Genomic DNA, 18,000 nt, shown 5'->3' on the forward strand with positions numbered 1-18,000 from the left:
GCTCACATTCCCAGCTCTGAGTTCGTGTGGAGTTCGGGTAGAGTGAGAAACTAGAAGCTGTGTTTCAGGAAGGACTGTGACACCATCAGGCAGCAATGAGCTGGGACAAGACCGCTCTGCAGTCTTGCTGGCAGTTTATGCTCAGGCACAGTGATGAGACACGTGGGGTGGCCTAGGGACAGGGCTGAGGTGGGGGACTAACAACCTGCAGAGCTGGGGACCACTTGCCGCTGTCCGTGGTCCTGACCCGGTTGCAGCCTAGAGCACTGCGTTTCTGGGGCCACTGGGATACTGTTGGCTCCTGTCAGACTTCTCCCACAAATTCCGAATCGGATGAAGGGTAGCAGCAGAGTGAAGGAGAGCAACGATGCCAGCTGCAGAGTGATGGCTTTGGAAAACAAATGCAGCACCCACGATTCTGGGAATCCAGACAGAGAGGTGACCATCATCACCCCTGTCCACTTTTCCTCTCACCAGTGCTGCTTCTCTGATTTTCTTTCTCATATTTCCTCTCTCTCCCCTTCCTGTTCCCTTTCTGATTGCCTGTCCTTCCCTATCCAAACACCTCTGACTCCTGAGATTCAGGTCTCAGGCAGATGTCTGCCTTGAGCTCCATTCAGCTGATCTGTGAATCAGCTGGGCGCACAGGACGAAGCAGCAGCCCCATGTGACTTCTTGTCCAGAGGGCTTCATGAGAGTTCTTTTCTGGGCTCCTGGAACATGTCCACTCGGTCTGACCTTCCACCAAAAGGGGACACTGATGGCCACATCCCTAGAAACTTAGACCAGAGAACACCACTCCTGCAGGGAACTGCAGACAGTATCAAACCCTGGAGAAAGAAATACCTTACTTCCCAACTCAGCATTTCCAAGTCACGTTGGAGGGACCCAACATCCTCTAAGGTACAGATAAAAGATGGGTTCTAGGACCTCTTTTCACACAGGCACTAGATTTCTATCACCCTGCAGTGTGTGCATCAGTAAAAACAGAAGAAAAACACTAACCCAGCAGTGCCCAGTGAACTTTCTGCTAATTTTCAGCATTTTTTAAGCAAAATAAACTTAATGAATAGTATTCTTAAGAGAAGGTTTGTACATAAAAAGCATGACTGAATGGCAATATTGTACCAATGGATGTACATTTGTAATATTTGTAAAAAAAAAAATTCAAAATCTTAAAATATGAATTTACATATGTTAATTTTCCTCTAAGTTCTGAACATTGCACTTCGGTGATATCTGATAAGTGAATGTTTCTGTTAAGTGAATAAAAATATCAAGTAAAATTGCGTGTTTCTGTAGGTTGTTGAGCCTTTTTCATGGAGCAGCATTCGGAGAAACTCTGTAGAATACACTGTGTAGGTTTAGAATCCATGAAGGGTTCCCCATTCCAAAGAAATGGCACACTCCACCCTAAAACCTTTTTCTTTCCATAATGATTGTGTCCGTTAGTGGATCCTGCCAGATGTTACCCTTATAGATGTTATGTAACTGAACTGCTGAAAATATCACAGACCCCCCTCCCACACCCTGACTCAGCTTCTATTAATTGCGTAAAATGCAACAAATCACTCAGCAGGTGACTTGGCCCCCAACTTCCTCACTGTTAAGTGTGGGGAACAGCCAGCCCACTGCATCACGGGTGCATAGGGGAATGGGCGGTGTTGGGGTGTTTCCGGGCTTCGAGACGTTGAAGAGAACATTGAGATGGTCTGAGTCTTCCACCCAAACGTGCCCTCACGCAGAAAGCACAGGAGTGGCTTGATGGCTTCCTGTAGGAGACAAGGCCAGATGGGTATCGGGCCACAAAAACACCTAAAACCTCACTCGGAGTCCTCAGCTCCACTCTACAGCATGATGCAGGGAACTTCCCACCAACACGTTTGGTCCCTTTCCAGGGTCGGCTGAGGGACATTTCACTGTCCCCAAGAGCAGAGCGAAGTCACAGACACACTGTGCACAGGGCTCGTCACGGCTCCTGCAATTCCCCTCACGGGCCTTTCAGGCTGGGAGGGGGGGGGGGTCTTAAATTTTGTTCAGTCTGCACAAGTTTCCTATTAACCACCGTGGCACTCAGCTCAGGTGTGAACATGAATCTCAGGGTGGGTGCACGTGGGGAGATCTTAAAAGCAATGCCCTGGGGACGTTCTGACACGTCCTGTCACCCTCAGGTCTGGTGGGGAGCACTGGGCAGCATCTCCTGTTTCAAGTCATACAGTAAGTTGCCCCTAATGGAGAGGACACGTAAGGCCACAGTCACATGTCGGGAACAGAGGGGATCTGAAAGCATAAATAAGGTTCAAGACAAAACTCAGGCATCTGAGTGCCGCGCCTCAGGAGTCAGGGTGGGATCACCGAGCCCGAGAATCAGGTCATCTAGTGGTAGCATTGTTTATGGCCAGGAGAGTGAACGCTCCCAGACATCTCTTCACGGTCCTCAGAAGGGACTCTGGCCGGCACCCAGACCCACTCTCTCTCAGAGGCCCCCTCCTACGAGAGAAGAGCCCTCGTTTCCTGGAAATGAGCAGTCTGGTTCCTGGTCACCTCCTTGAGCTTAGTGCTCCTGCATATTCACCCAGATCATTCTTCATGCCCGTCAAGTCCTGGCCTGCCCTTGCTGGGAGCACGGTGGCCTCATTTCTTGTGGCATTTTTCTTTCTTGTTGGGAATTTTTTGGTAAAACATGAAGTTTATGATATATTGGCTCAGTAAAAGGTTCCGGTGAAGTGCACATTTCCCAAGAACAGTAACAAGAGTCTACTCCTACTCTTAAAGCTGGGAAAGCGAGTGTGAAGCATGAAGGACACAGGACCAGGCCAGCGCAGTGATGCTCGGCGCCGGGCCCACTCCGCAGCTGTTCAGCCGGGCTCCTTTGGTCGGGTTGCCTGGATGGCAGAAATGTACTCTGTCTGCCAAGTGACTTTCACAAACCAGTGCCCTTACAGAGCCAGCCTTCTGGAAAAGTCTTTCTATCAACAAAGATGGAGAGTGAACAGGCCCCAGGATAACAACGATGGACTCGATGATGACCTGCCCCAAAGTGGTCACAACCGTGCCCTCGCCTTTCACAATTACGTGTTACTGGGCTAAGCCTGGGACTGAGCTCACTAAGAAGGCCAGTATTTAAGGTAGTTCCCCCAGCCGCTCAGAGCTCGAGCTCCCTACAGGGTGTTCTGAACAGCGTCTCTCCCAACCCTGGGAAACAACGTCCCTGAGCAGTTCAGAGCCTGGGGAGGGGATGCTTCTGGAGCCGGGGAACCGGACGTCTCGTCTGCTCTGTGTCACTGAGTGCTGAGGCCCAAGCAAACTGCAGCGCTGAGCATAAAATGGCTAATACTTACCCCAGAGCAAAGAGCAACACAGACACAGTGAACTCTCTCAAACCAAAAGGTGCTGTGCAAACATCAGTGGCTTTTCTTCATAGACGTTGAGTGCACAGGGCAGGTGGGCCCAGTGAGCTTCTGGCAAACCAGGTCCACTCAGAGATTTCAGGATTTCAGTAGCAAAAGCAGCACAGCTCTCCAGGGTTGCAAACTACTGGAGAATGGAAGAAGGAATTGGATCCACGGGTGGGTAACTTGTCACAGAGACAAGAATGAGGTGATGCCACTTTTATAGAGCCCGAGAGAAAAGAAAACATCAGGAAAATGATCAAGCATGTAAACATATATATATACACACATACATACATAAAACAGTCTGAATGCTTCTGTCCCCAAAATTCGTGGTGAAACTTAATCCCCAAGGTGATGGCGTTAGGAGGCAGGTCAGGAGGGTGGCGCCCCATGATGGGATTAGTGCCCTTATAAAAAGCCCCAGGGAGCTCCCTCGCCCTCCACCATGTGAGGACCCGGCGAGAAGACGCCTTCTGTGAACCAGAAAGAGGCTCTCACCAGGCACTGAATCTGCCAGTGCCTTGATCTTGAACTTCCAGCCTCCAGACTGTGAGAAATGAATGTCTGCTGCTTAAGCTTCCATCTGTGGTGTTTATTATGCAGCCCAAACAGACTGAGACAAAAAGCAAGGGGAAGGAGGACTCAGAAAAGACTTCCGGTCGTCAACCAGAGGGCTTTGAGGAAGAAATTTCGTGACCAGTCAGGGGTGGACGTGGCACAGTGAGGTGAGCGGGGCAGGGATAGGGCAGGAGGAAGGCGAGTGCAGGTGGAGGAGTGGGAGAAAGGGAGGGAAATGGAGGTGTGTTAGTAGGAGGGCCCAGCGGGGTGCTCAGCACAGGGGAAGTCGAAGGGTAGATCCTACAAGGACCAGGGCCACCAAGGGGCCTCCTGGAACTGGCCTGGCACACAAGGATGGGCAGAGGCCACTGTATTTCCCAGCCTTCAGGAGAGGCCACCAGTAAATGGGCCCCACCAGGACAGCAATTCGGGGCTGCTTTTCAAAAAAATTAGTGTGTCCCCAGTGGCTCGTGTATGGTAGGTGTTCCATAAAGATTTGCTAACAAACAAATGAGCCAGCATTTCTATGGGTAAGGAGGGAAGGAAGAGGGACCGGGACTGAGTAAGAGAAAGCATTGAGCACTATACATCCAGTTACACGGCGAGGGGAGAGTCAGAGACCCCCCAGCACACAGTGTGTCCCTGCCTGCAGGACTCCCCACACCTGCACACCATCTCCCTTCTCTCTCACACACTTACATTTCACAGGTGCACACAATACAAAGGCATTGCTCTGGAGCGTCCTCCTTAGAAAACCGCCCACTCGCCCCTGTTCCACTCGAGGAACCATCATCCTGCTCAGCAAATGTCACTTCCACTTTGCTTCCCCTTCAGTTAGGCTAAGTGAGTAACTGTCCCTGCGCCCAGAGCCCGCCACCTGCCGGCACTGCCCTGGATGCGAGTGACACCTCGGCAGGAGTCACCGGGTCTCTCAGGCCTGAGATCACAACCTTCCGTTCCCATTTGTGTGAAACACCTTTATGGCCTCACTGGGAGCCTGACACAGGCTCCAGGACACACGGCTAATGATGGGCCCTGGGGAGAGCCACACAGGCACAGGCACAGGCACAGGCTGAGGGCCTCACACACTAAGGTGGAGGGGGTGTAGAACAAGGACCCACAGGTCAAACCTTGGGGGTAGGGGTGTCACACTGGGGCTTGGGCCACCGTCAGCGTAGGAGAACTGGCTCCTTTCCCAGCAGCTCTGGCTGGAGTCCGGACGCAGCACTTCCTGCTCTGCACATAGTCTTTGACAAAAGAGGCTTCATTACTCTCCATTTTGGTTACCTGAAATGGCTCATTAGAGAATAAATGGTAATGTACTCTCCAATATCAAAGGAGGTCAGCCAGAGAGCCCAGGAGGGTCTGGAGGCAGAGGGGTGTGGGGCCACCCTGGAGGTGGGGAGGATAATCCCGCTCACAGCCTAGGCCCCTCCTCACCTCCCCAAGCTTGTTAAACACTGAGACAGGTGTTATCTCTTAGAATACCGAGTGCAGACCCCAAGGAGAACAGAACCCCAAGTGTCACAGGCTTCACGCCTGATTCTGGAATCCTACCGGCGGTTTCACGCACTCGATGCCCAGTGGACACTCCTGTCTGTGCTCTCAGGCTGTGCAGACTCACACAGAGCGACCTCCCCAGTGTTTGTAGAGCTAGTTTTCAGTGAGTCACGTCAATTTTCACACAGAGACCTACGTTCACTCTCTCTGAGTCATCTTATGCCATGGAACCCCAACTCTTCATCTTTTAGAAACAGAATAATACCTAAACTGAAGAATTATTATGAGGAGTCAACAAGATAACGTGTTAAAAAATGAGTGTTCAAAATTGGTGCAGCCAATTTAAAATTGGAAACAGTATGGAAGTTCCTCAAAAAATTGAAAATAGAACTACCATATAACCCAGTGATTCCACTTTGGGATATTTATCCGAAGAAATCCAAGACACTCAAATGGATATATGCATCCCTGTAGGGAGCGGCTCTAGAGTTAAGCCTCGGATTGACCTATGGCAGAGCCACAAACAAGTCCCAGCTTAGAGGACAGAGCCCTCTTAGCATAATAAAGTTTGACGTTATGGCCGCCCCCTAGATCCTTCCTAGGTAGCTAATGGGCTGTGGGAGGTGCAGCAAGTGCTGCCAAAACAAGTGAAACTCACAAGAACATTGTAACTATGTTGACCACTACCTTGTTTTTCTCTGACTATAAAATAAAGCCTCAGCTTGCTGGCTGGATCCTTCTCTGTGGTCTCATCCAGGCACAGGAGATCCACCGAGCCCCAGCTATATTCTCTTTGTCTGTCTTTTCTTTAATCCTTCACCACCCGTCCTCAGGCTCACTGAACCCTTGGCTGTGCTGGCATGGCACACATCCCTTTGTTCATTGCAGCATTATTTACAACTAGAGGCCCAGTGCATGAAATTCATGCACAGGGAGGAGGGGTCCCTCAGCCCGGCCTGCACCCTCTTGCAATCTGGGACCCCTCGAGGGATGTCCAACTACGGGATCAGGTCTAAAGTGGCAGTTGGACATCCCTCTCACAATCCAGGACTGCTGGCTCCTAACTGCTCACCTGCCTGCCTGCCTGCCTGCCTGCCTGATCACCCCTAACCACCTCTGCCTCAGCCCCCGCCGCCGTGGCTTCGTCTGGAAAGAAGTCCGGAAGGACATCTGGAAGGTCGTTCAGCTGTCCTGCCTAATTAGCATATTACACTTTTATTATTATAGATAGTCAAGATACAGAAGCAGCCTAAGTGTCCATCAGTAGATAGATAAAGAAGAGATGGTACAATGGAATATTACTCAGCCATAAAAAAATAATGAAATCTTGCCATTTTCTACAGCCTGGATGGACCTAGGGGGTATTATGCTAAGTGAAGTAATTCAGACAGAGAAAGACAAATATTGTATGATTTCACTTATTTGTGGTATCTAAAAAAACAAAAAAAAACAAAAAACAAAACAGAAACAAATAACAAACTGATGGTTACCCGATGGCAATAGGGTTGGGGGAGCGGGGTAAAAAAGAGGAAGGGATTAATATGTACAAGTTGGCAGTTATAAAAACAGTCATGGGAATGTAAGGTACAGCATAGGGAATATAGTCAGTAATATTGCAATAACTATGTATGGTGGCAGATGGGTACTAGACTTATTGGGGAGATCACTTCATAAGGTGTATAGATGTCTAACCATCATGTGCTGTATGCCTGAAACTAATATAAAATTATGTTAAATGTCAATTATAATTAAAAAAAGAAAAGTAGGGGCTCAATAAAAGGTAATAATGATAATGGTTGTTATTAGCGTCAAGATTTGTCTCATTTTATTACCCAACTAGGAGATCACACTTTTCCCACCATTCCTGGGATTCAGCTGATCACTGAGAGGGAGATTCATAGTGACTGCTCTTCCCAAATTCCTTAATAAACAGTATTTACTGAGCCTTGCTATGAACAGACACCGTGCCCAGGCCTTAGAGATCATAAAAATGTGCCGTGATCTCTGGTCCCAAGGAGTTGACAGATTCATTGATGAAACAGGACATAAGAACATAAAGAAATTAAATAGTGAAGACAACAGTAAGAGTTGTCATAAGATAGAACATAATTAGTAGCTAGATGATAGAGTTTTCAACTTAAAGCAAGGGACAGTAGAATAATGACCAGGCAAACTCCATGTCTGAGGGACTGCCAGCAGTGAATGGCTGATGGTATTTGAGTCAGCTGGGAGTAAGGTAAGGGCACCTGGTGGGGGAAGGTGCAAGGTCAGAGGCCAGGATCCTAGTGAGCGGGGTCCATAAATAGAAGGATAGGAGGTAGACCCCAGCCTTTTTATCAAAAGAAAAAGGGACATGAAAGTTGTCTCGCCTCAAAGAAAGCTATCTGAAATTCTGGATTTATAAATATTTGTAATCTTAGCTAAAAAATGTCACCTCAGTGGAACTCTTTAAAGGCAGCCACTGCATGAACTGTCCAGAGATTTGGAGAAAAGATCATAGGAACTCCAGCCCGGCCAGTGTTGCTCAGTGGTTGAGCATTGACCTATGAACCAGGAGGTCATGGTTCAATTCCCTGTCAGGGCACATGCCCAGGTTGCGGGCTCAATCCCCAATGTGGGGCATGCAAGAGGCAGCCAATCAATGATTCTCTCTCATCATTGATGTTTCTATCTCTCTCTCCCTCTCCCTTCCTCTATACTTTTTTAAATCCTAGGAACTCCTTAAAGAACCCACACCTGATACAGTCACTCAACTTCCTTAATTGGATTGGAGAACATGTGACTGGATGAAGTAAAGGGTCTGGATGTGGCCACACTTTGGGGAAGATTCCAGGAGATGGATCCTACCACCCATAGACTTCATTCTGGTTGGCAGGTCTGAGGTGGAGCTTGTGGTTGGGTTGTGGAGATGAAGAACTCAACACCCAGCCTGTCAACTACGTGAGCTGCGAGGGAAGCCATCTAGTTGACCTTTGCCACATCCCACAGCAATATCAGCAGGACCCACCTGGGTATGTGATTCTAAGACCAGGGAAAGGTGCTTAATGGCAGTGCAAAGCCCTGGCCCATGGCTCAGATGGTGGGAGTGGCAGCTCGTGCACCGAAAGGTTCCTATTCAATTCTCGATCAAGACACATACCTGGGTTATGGGTTCAATCCCCAGTCAGGGTGGATACAAGAGACAACTGATAGATGTTTCTCATATAGTTGATGTTTTTCTCTCTCTCCCTCCCTCTCTCTCTTTCTTTAAAAAAAAAAATCGGTAAAACATATCCTCAGAAGAGAATTTTTTTTAACATTGGAAAGTTGTTGGCAAGTAGGAAAGAACGGAGAAGTAGAGAGAGAGAGAGCGTCTCCGTATATGACAGCTTCAAGGAGGGACTCTGTGAAGAGAGAGAGAAAGAGCCAAACAGGCTGAAGGAAGGTGACACTGAGACATCGGAGGTGGGAAACCCGGCAGCCGACCCACATGTGAGTAACAGGTTGTGTACTCAGAGAGGAACTCATCCAAGAGTGAGGGACATGACTGCTGACCTTCTGCCTCTGAGAGGGGGTTATGAACAAAGGGCTGTTAGACACCCCGGCCATGGATGTCCCTGCCACAAGCACAGAACTCTCACCTGGAGCCCACACCCCAGGGAGACCAGAAAGCTGCACAGGTGGAAAGAGACTCAAAGTTCCCAGGGTTAGGAATTGTGACAGTGGTCAGTACACCAGCTCCCGAGCTGGGCTGGGTGGCCTAGAATCCCCTCCGCCTCTTACGCTCCAGGACAAGGCCATGGGAAAGCACTGGCTCTCTGTGTCTCGGTTTCCTCATCGGGATACTGTGGATAATCATCCTACCCATGGCACTGGGTGGTTGTGAGGACTAAATGAGGTCATCTGGTCAAGTGCCCCTTAATGAGGAGACGTTCTGAGAAATGCATCCATTGGGTGATGATTCCGTTGTGCAAACATCACAGAGCGCACTCACACAAAACTAGATGGCAGAGCCCCCGGCTGTAATGGTATGTGCTATACTTTTATACGACTGGCAGCACCGTAGGTTTGTTTCCACCAGCATCACCACAAACATGTGTGCAAGGTGTGGTGCGATGACATGTTGACGGCTCTGACATCAGTGTAACATCATAGCTCCATTAAAACCTATGGGGCCACCGTCACATTTGCTGCCCGTCGTTGAGCAAAATGCTATTGTGCAGCACATGACTGGACACAAAGCCTGGAACATAAATACTGGACATGAATTGGTCGCTGCTAATGGTGGGAGGGACTAGTGAAACAGAAACCGCATCACTGGGTGGCCTGCTGATCGACCTCCATTATCAGGCAGTGGGAGGAAAACCCTGCATGTGTCCAGGTTTATATGGCTCACCTTGCTGTAGAGAGACATTATCCTGGGACCCAAATCTAGGAGCATCACTAGAGGACTGAGGACATCAGAAACCTTAGGGAGTCAGAGTCCTGCTTGAGAAGGTGGAGCAGGAGCTAATGAAGGCTCTGGTTGCCATAAAATTACACCAGACGGTGCTGCGGGAACAAATCCCTTCCCCAGCAGTCGTCCTGCGTTTGCTGAGTGAGCGAGTAAGCAGAGCCAGTTCCAGCAGCTGCAGCGCCCAGTGCTCTTCTTCATCTTGGTAAGACGCGCAGGACTTCCCTCCCATTGACATCAAAGAGCTTTCATTGCGCACTGGAGGAGTGCTGTGCTAGAGAACAAGTGCAGTTCCTCTCAGCCTGGACACTGACATTAGACCATCAAGGCTGTCTGGCCTGTAGCTTCAAAAAAAAAAAAAATACAGACTTTCTTGTGACTCAAGGCAGTTAAAATCCAACATAAGCACCAAGAATGCTCAGTGAACTCCTTCTGGGCATCGCTGGAGATATAAGAGACAAAACAGATAACAGCACAGGGAAGGAACTCAATACATGTTTTATAGAAAACCCTGCATCTCCCTTTGAGGAAGTTCAGTCAAACTAGGGAAACGAAGTAGCCACTCTGTTCCCTCCTTTTCCCAATTCTAGGTCTTCAACTTGTCCTTAAATTAAATCCCCCAAACTCAAGCAATTAGCCAGCACCATGCTTCAAATCCTGGCACAGGAAGGGCGAGGCACAAGGTTGTGCAGCCATCACCAATGTCTAATCCAGGACATCTACCCTCCCCCCCCACCACCACCCCTGGATAGAAACGCTGTCCCTCCAGCAATCACTCCCTACTGCCAGCTCTCCAGATCCTGGAACCACAAATCTGGTTTCCATCTCTACAGATTTGCCTGTTCTGGTCATTGCATATGGAAACCTCCAGCTGGTGTCTTTGTGTCTGGCTATGTTCACGTAGCAGGATGTTTTCAAGGTTGTTTCTGAATCATATCCCACTGTGTGGATATGAGCACACTTTGCTCTCCATTCGTCAGCTGACTGACATTCAGGCTGTTCTCACTTTGTGACATCAGGAGCGATGCAGCTTTGAGTGATCACATACAAGGTGTGGATAAGCAGAGCCAGATCTTCCTGAGGGTGAAAATTCACCACGAGAGGCCCCTCCCAGGAAGCTCATTTGCCTCACTCGACCAACACAAGCAGGATTTTTCACAAGTCATGTGTTCTTTTAAAATTCCTCATACAGCCCTAGCTGGTTTGGCTCAGTGGATAGAGCGTCGGCCTGTGGACTGAAGGGTCCCAGGTTTGATTCCAGTCAGGGGCACATGCCCGGGTTGCAGGCTCGATCTCCAGTGGGGGGTGTGCAGGAGTCAGCCGATCAGTGATTCCCTCTCATCATTGATGTTTCTATCTCTCTCTCTCCCTCTCCCTTCCTCTCTGAAAGCAATAAAAAAATATATTTAAAAAAAATAAAAATAGGAGAGAAACCAAGATGGCAGCATAGGTAAACACCTGAACTTGCTGCCTCGCACAACCACTTCAAAACTACAACTAAAAGACAAAACAGACATCATCCAGAACCACAGGAAGGCTGACTGAGTGGAAATTCTACAAGTAGAAGGAAAGAGATAAGCACACTGAGACTCAGAGGAGCTGCGGAAGTAAAGTGCAGAGATATGGAGGCGCGTGCTCGGAAAGGGCTGGCAACTGAGTACGCAGCTGTCTTTTTCAATCAGGAGAGACACAAACTCCTGACTGCTCTGAACTCCAGTTCGGGGCGAGACTCTGGGGACCCAGACACATAAGGGGAGAAACTGGACTGTCTGGCATTGGGTGGAACTCTAGGGCAGCCTTTTCTCAGAGGTGCTTGCAGCAATTACCAAGGGACACTGAGACCCAGGGGCCTCTTAGGGCAGGGCTAATTGGAAGCCATTGATGTTTGCTCCGACCTAAGACGCCACCCCACCCAAGCTGTGTGCAGAGGCTTTTGCATATTAATGGCCTGGTCCTTTGAAATCTAAAATTACAAACTGCAACTGAGTCAGAGAGACCCAGAACATCCAGAAGGCCCAAGGCCCCACAGCAGCTTGCATTGCTGCACAGCTGGGCCTCATCTGGGCACCTCCAAACAAAGAAGAGGAATCTGCAGATCTCTCCATAGCTCCTGCTGGGTGGCCTCAGGCTAAATTAGCACTTCCTTGGAGATCCAAGAGCCAGTGTACCCAGTGGTCAGAGTGGGACCATCCAGATTACAACTTCTCAGATCCATAAGGGACACACTCAAGGGGCAGACTCAGTGAGCACCAAAGCCCCACTGAAGCAAGTCTTGCTTCATAAGGGTGTCTCCAGCACATAAGTTTTTCCATCGTAGACACAGCTGATCCTCACAGCCAACTGGCCTGGAGGTCAATTTCTCCCAGTGATACCAACAACAATCAAGGCTTAACTACAACAAGACTGTGCACACAGCCCACAAAGGGGTGCACCAAGAGTGTCCACCTCAGGTAACTGGGGAGGCTGAGCCACTGGGCCCTATAGGACACCACCTAGCAAACAAAGCCACTCTATCAACACAGGTAAGCAGCCAAAATGTGGAGACAAAGAAACAGGTCACAAATGAAAGAAATGGAGGATATAGAGTTCAAAACCATGGTTATAAGGTTTTTCAAGAATTTTCAACAGAAGGCCGATAAATTTAGTGAGACCCTCGAGGATATGAAAAAGGACCAACTAGAAATTAAGCATACACTGACTGAAATAAAGAATAATATACAGAGATCCAACAGCAGACTAGAGGATCGCAAAAATCAAGTCAAACATTTGAAATACAAAGAAGCAAAAAACACCCAACCAGAAAAGCAAAAAGAAAAAATAATTCTAAAATATGAAGATAGTGTAAGGAGCCTCTGGGACAACTTCAAGTGTACCAACATCCGAATTATGGGGGTGCCAAAAGAAGACAGAGAGCAAGATACTGAAAACCTATTTGAAGAAATAATGACAGAAAATTTCCCCCACCTGGTGAAAGAAATAGACTTACAAGTCCAGGAAGCACACAGAACCCCAAACAAAAGGAATCCAAAGAGGACCACACCAAGACACATCATAATTAAAATGCCAAGAGCAAAAGACAAAGAGAGAATATTAAAAGCAGCAAGAGAAAAACAGTTAGTTACCTACAAGGGAGCACCCATACGATTGTCAGCTGATTTCTCAACAGAAACTATGCAGGCCAGATGGGAGTGGCAAGAAATATTCAAAGTGATGAATAGCAAGAACCTACAACCAAGATTACTCTAGCCAGCAAAGCTATCATTCAGAATTGAAGGTCAGATAAAGAGCTTCACAGATAAGAAAAAGCTAAAGGAGTTCATCACCGCCAAACCAGTATTATATAAAATGCTGAAAGGTATTCTTTAAGAAGAGGAAGAAGAAGAAAAAGGTAAAGATAAAAATTATGAACAACAAATACATATCTATCAACAAGTGAATCTAAAAATCAAGTGAATTAAAAATCTGATGAACTGAATAAACTGGTGAATATAATAGAATCAGGGGCATAGAAAGGGAATGGACTGACAATCCTCAGGGGGACGGGGGTGTGGGGGGTGCGGGAAGAGACTGGACAAAAATCATACACCTATGGATGAGGACAGTAGGGGGAGGGGGAGTGAGGGCATGGGGTGGGGTGCGAACCTGGTGGAGGGAAGCTATGAGGGGAAAAAGAGGAACAACTGTAATAATCTGAACAATAACGATTTATTTTAAAAATAAAAAATAAAAATAAAATAAAATTCCTCATGCAATGTCATGAAGCAAAACATGGGCACCTGGTGAAGCTTGGGAGAAGTTTCATTGAACGTTTCTGAGACACCTGCTTCCTGTGAGACCCTGTGCCGGGTGCTGTGGGGATAGAGACGAGGTCGTCTGTGCCAGGGCAGCTCCCGCTCCAGTGGAAACCAGTGGCGAGTCCTCCACTCCAGGCCTGCAGAACAGGCTCTGTGATGAGTGGTTCCTCACACGGAAAGAAGGAAAGGCAGCTGAGGGCTCTCACCTGGCGGACAAATCAGATGAGCTGGGGCAGGCGTCCCAGAGAACTGGTGCAGGGCTTGCACCTGCTATAAAACACCTATACAAGACCTAAGACTTCACGGAATAGCAAGACCTTCACCTTGTGAGATGTGAGGATGCCTTCAATTCAATCATCTTTTTTTTTAATACCATCCTTATCAAAAATCCAATTCCTACATGTTCTTTAGTCTTTTGGTGGACTTTCCTGGCCCACATTTCTTTAATCTAGTGGTCATACTCTAGTTATATGCAGTCATAATTACTAAAGATTTGAATGTTTTTAATTTCTAGTAATCCTCTGAATTCATCTGGCATTTTTTTTAATATATTTTATTGATTTTTTACAGAGAGGAAGAGAGAGGGATAGAGAGTTAGAAACATCGATGAGAGAGAAACATCGATCAGCTGCCTCTTGCACACCCCCTACTGGGGATGTGCCCACAACCAAAGGTACATGCCCTTGACCGGAATCGAACCTGGGACCCTTGAGTCCGCAGGCCAACGCTCGTTATCCACTGAGCCAAACCCATTTCGGCTCATCTGGCATGTTTTAATGCAGTGCTCATTTTTGGATTAACTTGTCTATAATCCTATGGCTGTTTTTACTGGATTACTTTAAATTTCCTTTAAAGTTAAAGAATAACTTTAGGATTGATGTCTTTGTGATGTCAAGTCTTCCTTGCCAAAAACACGAAGTAACCTTTCCATATATTCCATATACCCTTCCCAAAAATGTCCATGTCTTAATCCCAGGTCCTGTGAATATGTGACATTCCACGCAAAGCAGAATTCATGCTGAAGATGAAGCTATGGGTGCTAACCATCTGACTTCAAGCAGGGAGCTTAATCTGAGTGTTCTCACCACAAAAAGAAGGGGTAACTGCAGGAGGGGATGGAACCTTAGGGTGGTGATAACTTCCAGTGTGTACAAACATCAGATCACCAAGTTGGATGCCTTAAATATGTACCATTTTTAGTTACCAGATGCACCCGAATAAACTACGGTAAATAAACCAAAAAAACAAAAGGAAGGGTGTGGGGTAGAGTCATCTACAGTTGCAGCAAATGGAGCCACAGAGGCTCACATGTGCATGCATATCTGTGCACATATGTGTATCCATCATGTGTGTGCATGCTTCCATCACATGTCTACACATGTGCATGTGTGTACTTCTGTCATGTGTGCATGTCTGTGCACATGAACCTCATTCGTGTGTGCATTCCTGCACATGTGTGCCTCTATCACATGGGTGTTCATGTCTGTGTGTCTCCAGCATGTGTGTGCATATTCCTCCATTGTGTGCCTACACATGTGCTCATGTGTGCTTCCATCATGTGTGTATGCATGTATATGTGTGCATGTCTCCATTGTTATGTGTGTGCCTGAGCTATGTGCTTCCATGCATGTTCATGTATCCCTACACATGTGCACGTGTGTGCCTCTATCACTTGTGCATGTGCATGCCTGCTTCCATATGTGACTGCTTCCATCATATGTGCCTGCCTCCAGCATGTGTGCCTGTATGTGTGCTTATGTGTCCCCTATAATGTGTACATCTGTGCATGCCCCATCATAGGTACAGGTTCATGATTTGCATGTATGTGCATTGCTTACATCACTTGTGCATGCCCATTCATGTGTGTGCCTCAATCATATGTACATGTGTGCATGCCCCATCATGTGTACGGGTTTATACTTGTGTATGCATTGCTTACATCACATGTACATACCCATTCATGTGCGTATGTGTGCTTCCATCACAAGTGTGCATGCCTCCCTAATGTGTGCAGATGTGCGAGTGTGTGCCTTACATGTGCCTATGCATGTGTTCCTCCATCGCATTGTGTACAGGCCTGCACATGTGCGTGTACATGCCTCCATCGTGCATTGCATGTGTGATTCATGCATGTATGTGCATGTGATGGAGGAGGGCACGGGTACCTGCGGTGGATCAGAAAGGGAGAAGCACCGGAAGGAGCTTGAGGACAAAGATGACAACCACTGAAGCGGCCCTGGCAGACTGTGCCGGAAGCTCAACGCCCAGCCTGTCCACGGTGCAGACCAGCTAAATGTCCCTCCTGTCAGTCAGGATCATGGTTTCCAAGCGGCAGAGATTGTGGGAGATAGTCCTCTTCCCTTATCTCTCCTCCTTCCACAAAGAGACTGCAGAGCCACTCACTCGAACAATAGCTTAGCTTCGGGCCAGGCAGCAGCTTGCAGAGGGACTAATGTGCAGATTAAAACCGGACATTGCTGAGTGAGGCGCCTTCCACCCGGGATGTCTGAAAACACTGATAACTGCTATAGCCACCCTCCCGCTGCGCTTCGGCTCCCTCGCGGCGGTCTGCACCGGGGCTTCTCGTGCAGAAGGAGGGGACGATGACACCTGCTCTCTGAGGCCAGGCAGAAATGGGTCTCAAACACGGCACAGGAATTCAGTGCTTCCACATTTAAATTGACTTAGGAGATGGTACTGACTGGTTAGGAGCTAAAAAGTGTGGGTTGGTGTTTTCGTGTATTAACAATAGTTTTCCAAGATTTAGAGGAGTTTACTACGACATGAAATAGCCCCTGAAGCAGTAAACAGAGAACCACCTGAGTCGGGCACTTCAGGTTAGGATGGAGGGGAAGGAGCCTCAGGGGGAAGTTGCCAGCGAGAGCACAACTCTAAGGGGCATGGGCGTGAGGTCTTAGGGTGGGGAGTGGGAGGCGAGGAAGGTGGAGGTGGGAGTGCAATGCAAGCAATCCTTTACAAGCGCACGGGGGATGCAGGAGCTGGGAGACACTTCGTCAAGTCCATGTTCACACACTCACCCAGCATCTCCTGAGGGCTGCCATGAGTTAGGCCTCATGTTATGGTTCCTGATAAATCTTGCCATCTATATGACGGTAAAAAATCAAGCCAATAATTATAGTATAATGTGACCAATATTATGATAGTGGTTTGGAGGGAGTATCAGTATTATTAACACAGATTCCTCAGATATTAAATTATAACAAGGGGGAATAATATGAACAACTTTATGCCAATAAGTTCAACAGTTCAGATGAGAACACATTCCTGAGACACATAAACCACCAAGGCTTACTCAAGTATAAATTTAACTTACAGTTTAAAATGCTGTTTCCCCCCCAAACACAGACTGTGAGAATAAAAATTCTTATTCTGATATGTGGCCGCTGCTCAGCACAATTTTTGGACTGTCTCCTGGATTTGAAATTATCTTCAGTCCCAGTTTATGAGCAACATAAGAAAACTACTTTTACTGTTTTATGACAGCACCTGGTAAACGAATCCTTATTACATTTCCCACTTTCAAGCTGGGATTTCCAAAACATATTTGAAAACAACCCAATTTAGACACAGTGCAACACTGCTGGTTTACAATTTCCTCAGTGACTATGTTTTTCAAGAACATTATCCTGGAACAAAATGGGCTTTCATTTCCTCCTATGGACTGTACACACCAACTGAAAATCAGACGTTTTAGAATAATAAAACTACCTGTTTGTAAGTGGGAAAAGCACTAATATTTGAAGTGAATAAAATATGTCTATGCACTAAGCTTGAAACTAATGTGGTTAAAAATATTACTGTAATTCTCCCATTTTGTTATCAGCATTCACTTTATCCAACTTTGGAATAATACACATTTTCTATTTAGAATTGTTTTATTACTCTTTTAATGGCATTAGATGCATTAAAGGAATATTTGCAAAGATAATTTAGAAGTATGAACATTGGAGCAGAGATTTGTGTACTCATCATCTAAATTAAGAATCAAATCAGATATTGCCAATTCTGGGCTCATACTGATCCCGCCCTCTGCCTCCCACCCACACTCCTCTCCTGGCCCAGAGAATGCCATGCTGAATTTGGGGTTTTCATCCCCATGACCCCATGTACGTGAACATAATCAGACCTATGTGGTTGGGCTTGTGTGTACTTCGTAAAAACGGCATCACACTGTGCATGCTCCAGGGGCCCCTGTCTTCATTCACCCCTGTGCTCCTAAGGTCAACTCTGGCAAACAGCTGTGTCTCATTCGTGTTTACTGGCACAAAATGTTTTGTTGTGCAGACGTACCACGGTTTAT

The sequence above is a fragment of the Cnephaeus nilssonii genome, assembly GCF_951640355.1.
Source record: "Cnephaeus nilssonii genome assembly, chromosome: 1".
NCBI classification, from domain to species: domain Eukaryota; kingdom Metazoa; phylum Chordata; class Mammalia; order Chiroptera; family Vespertilionidae; genus Cnephaeus; species Cnephaeus nilssonii.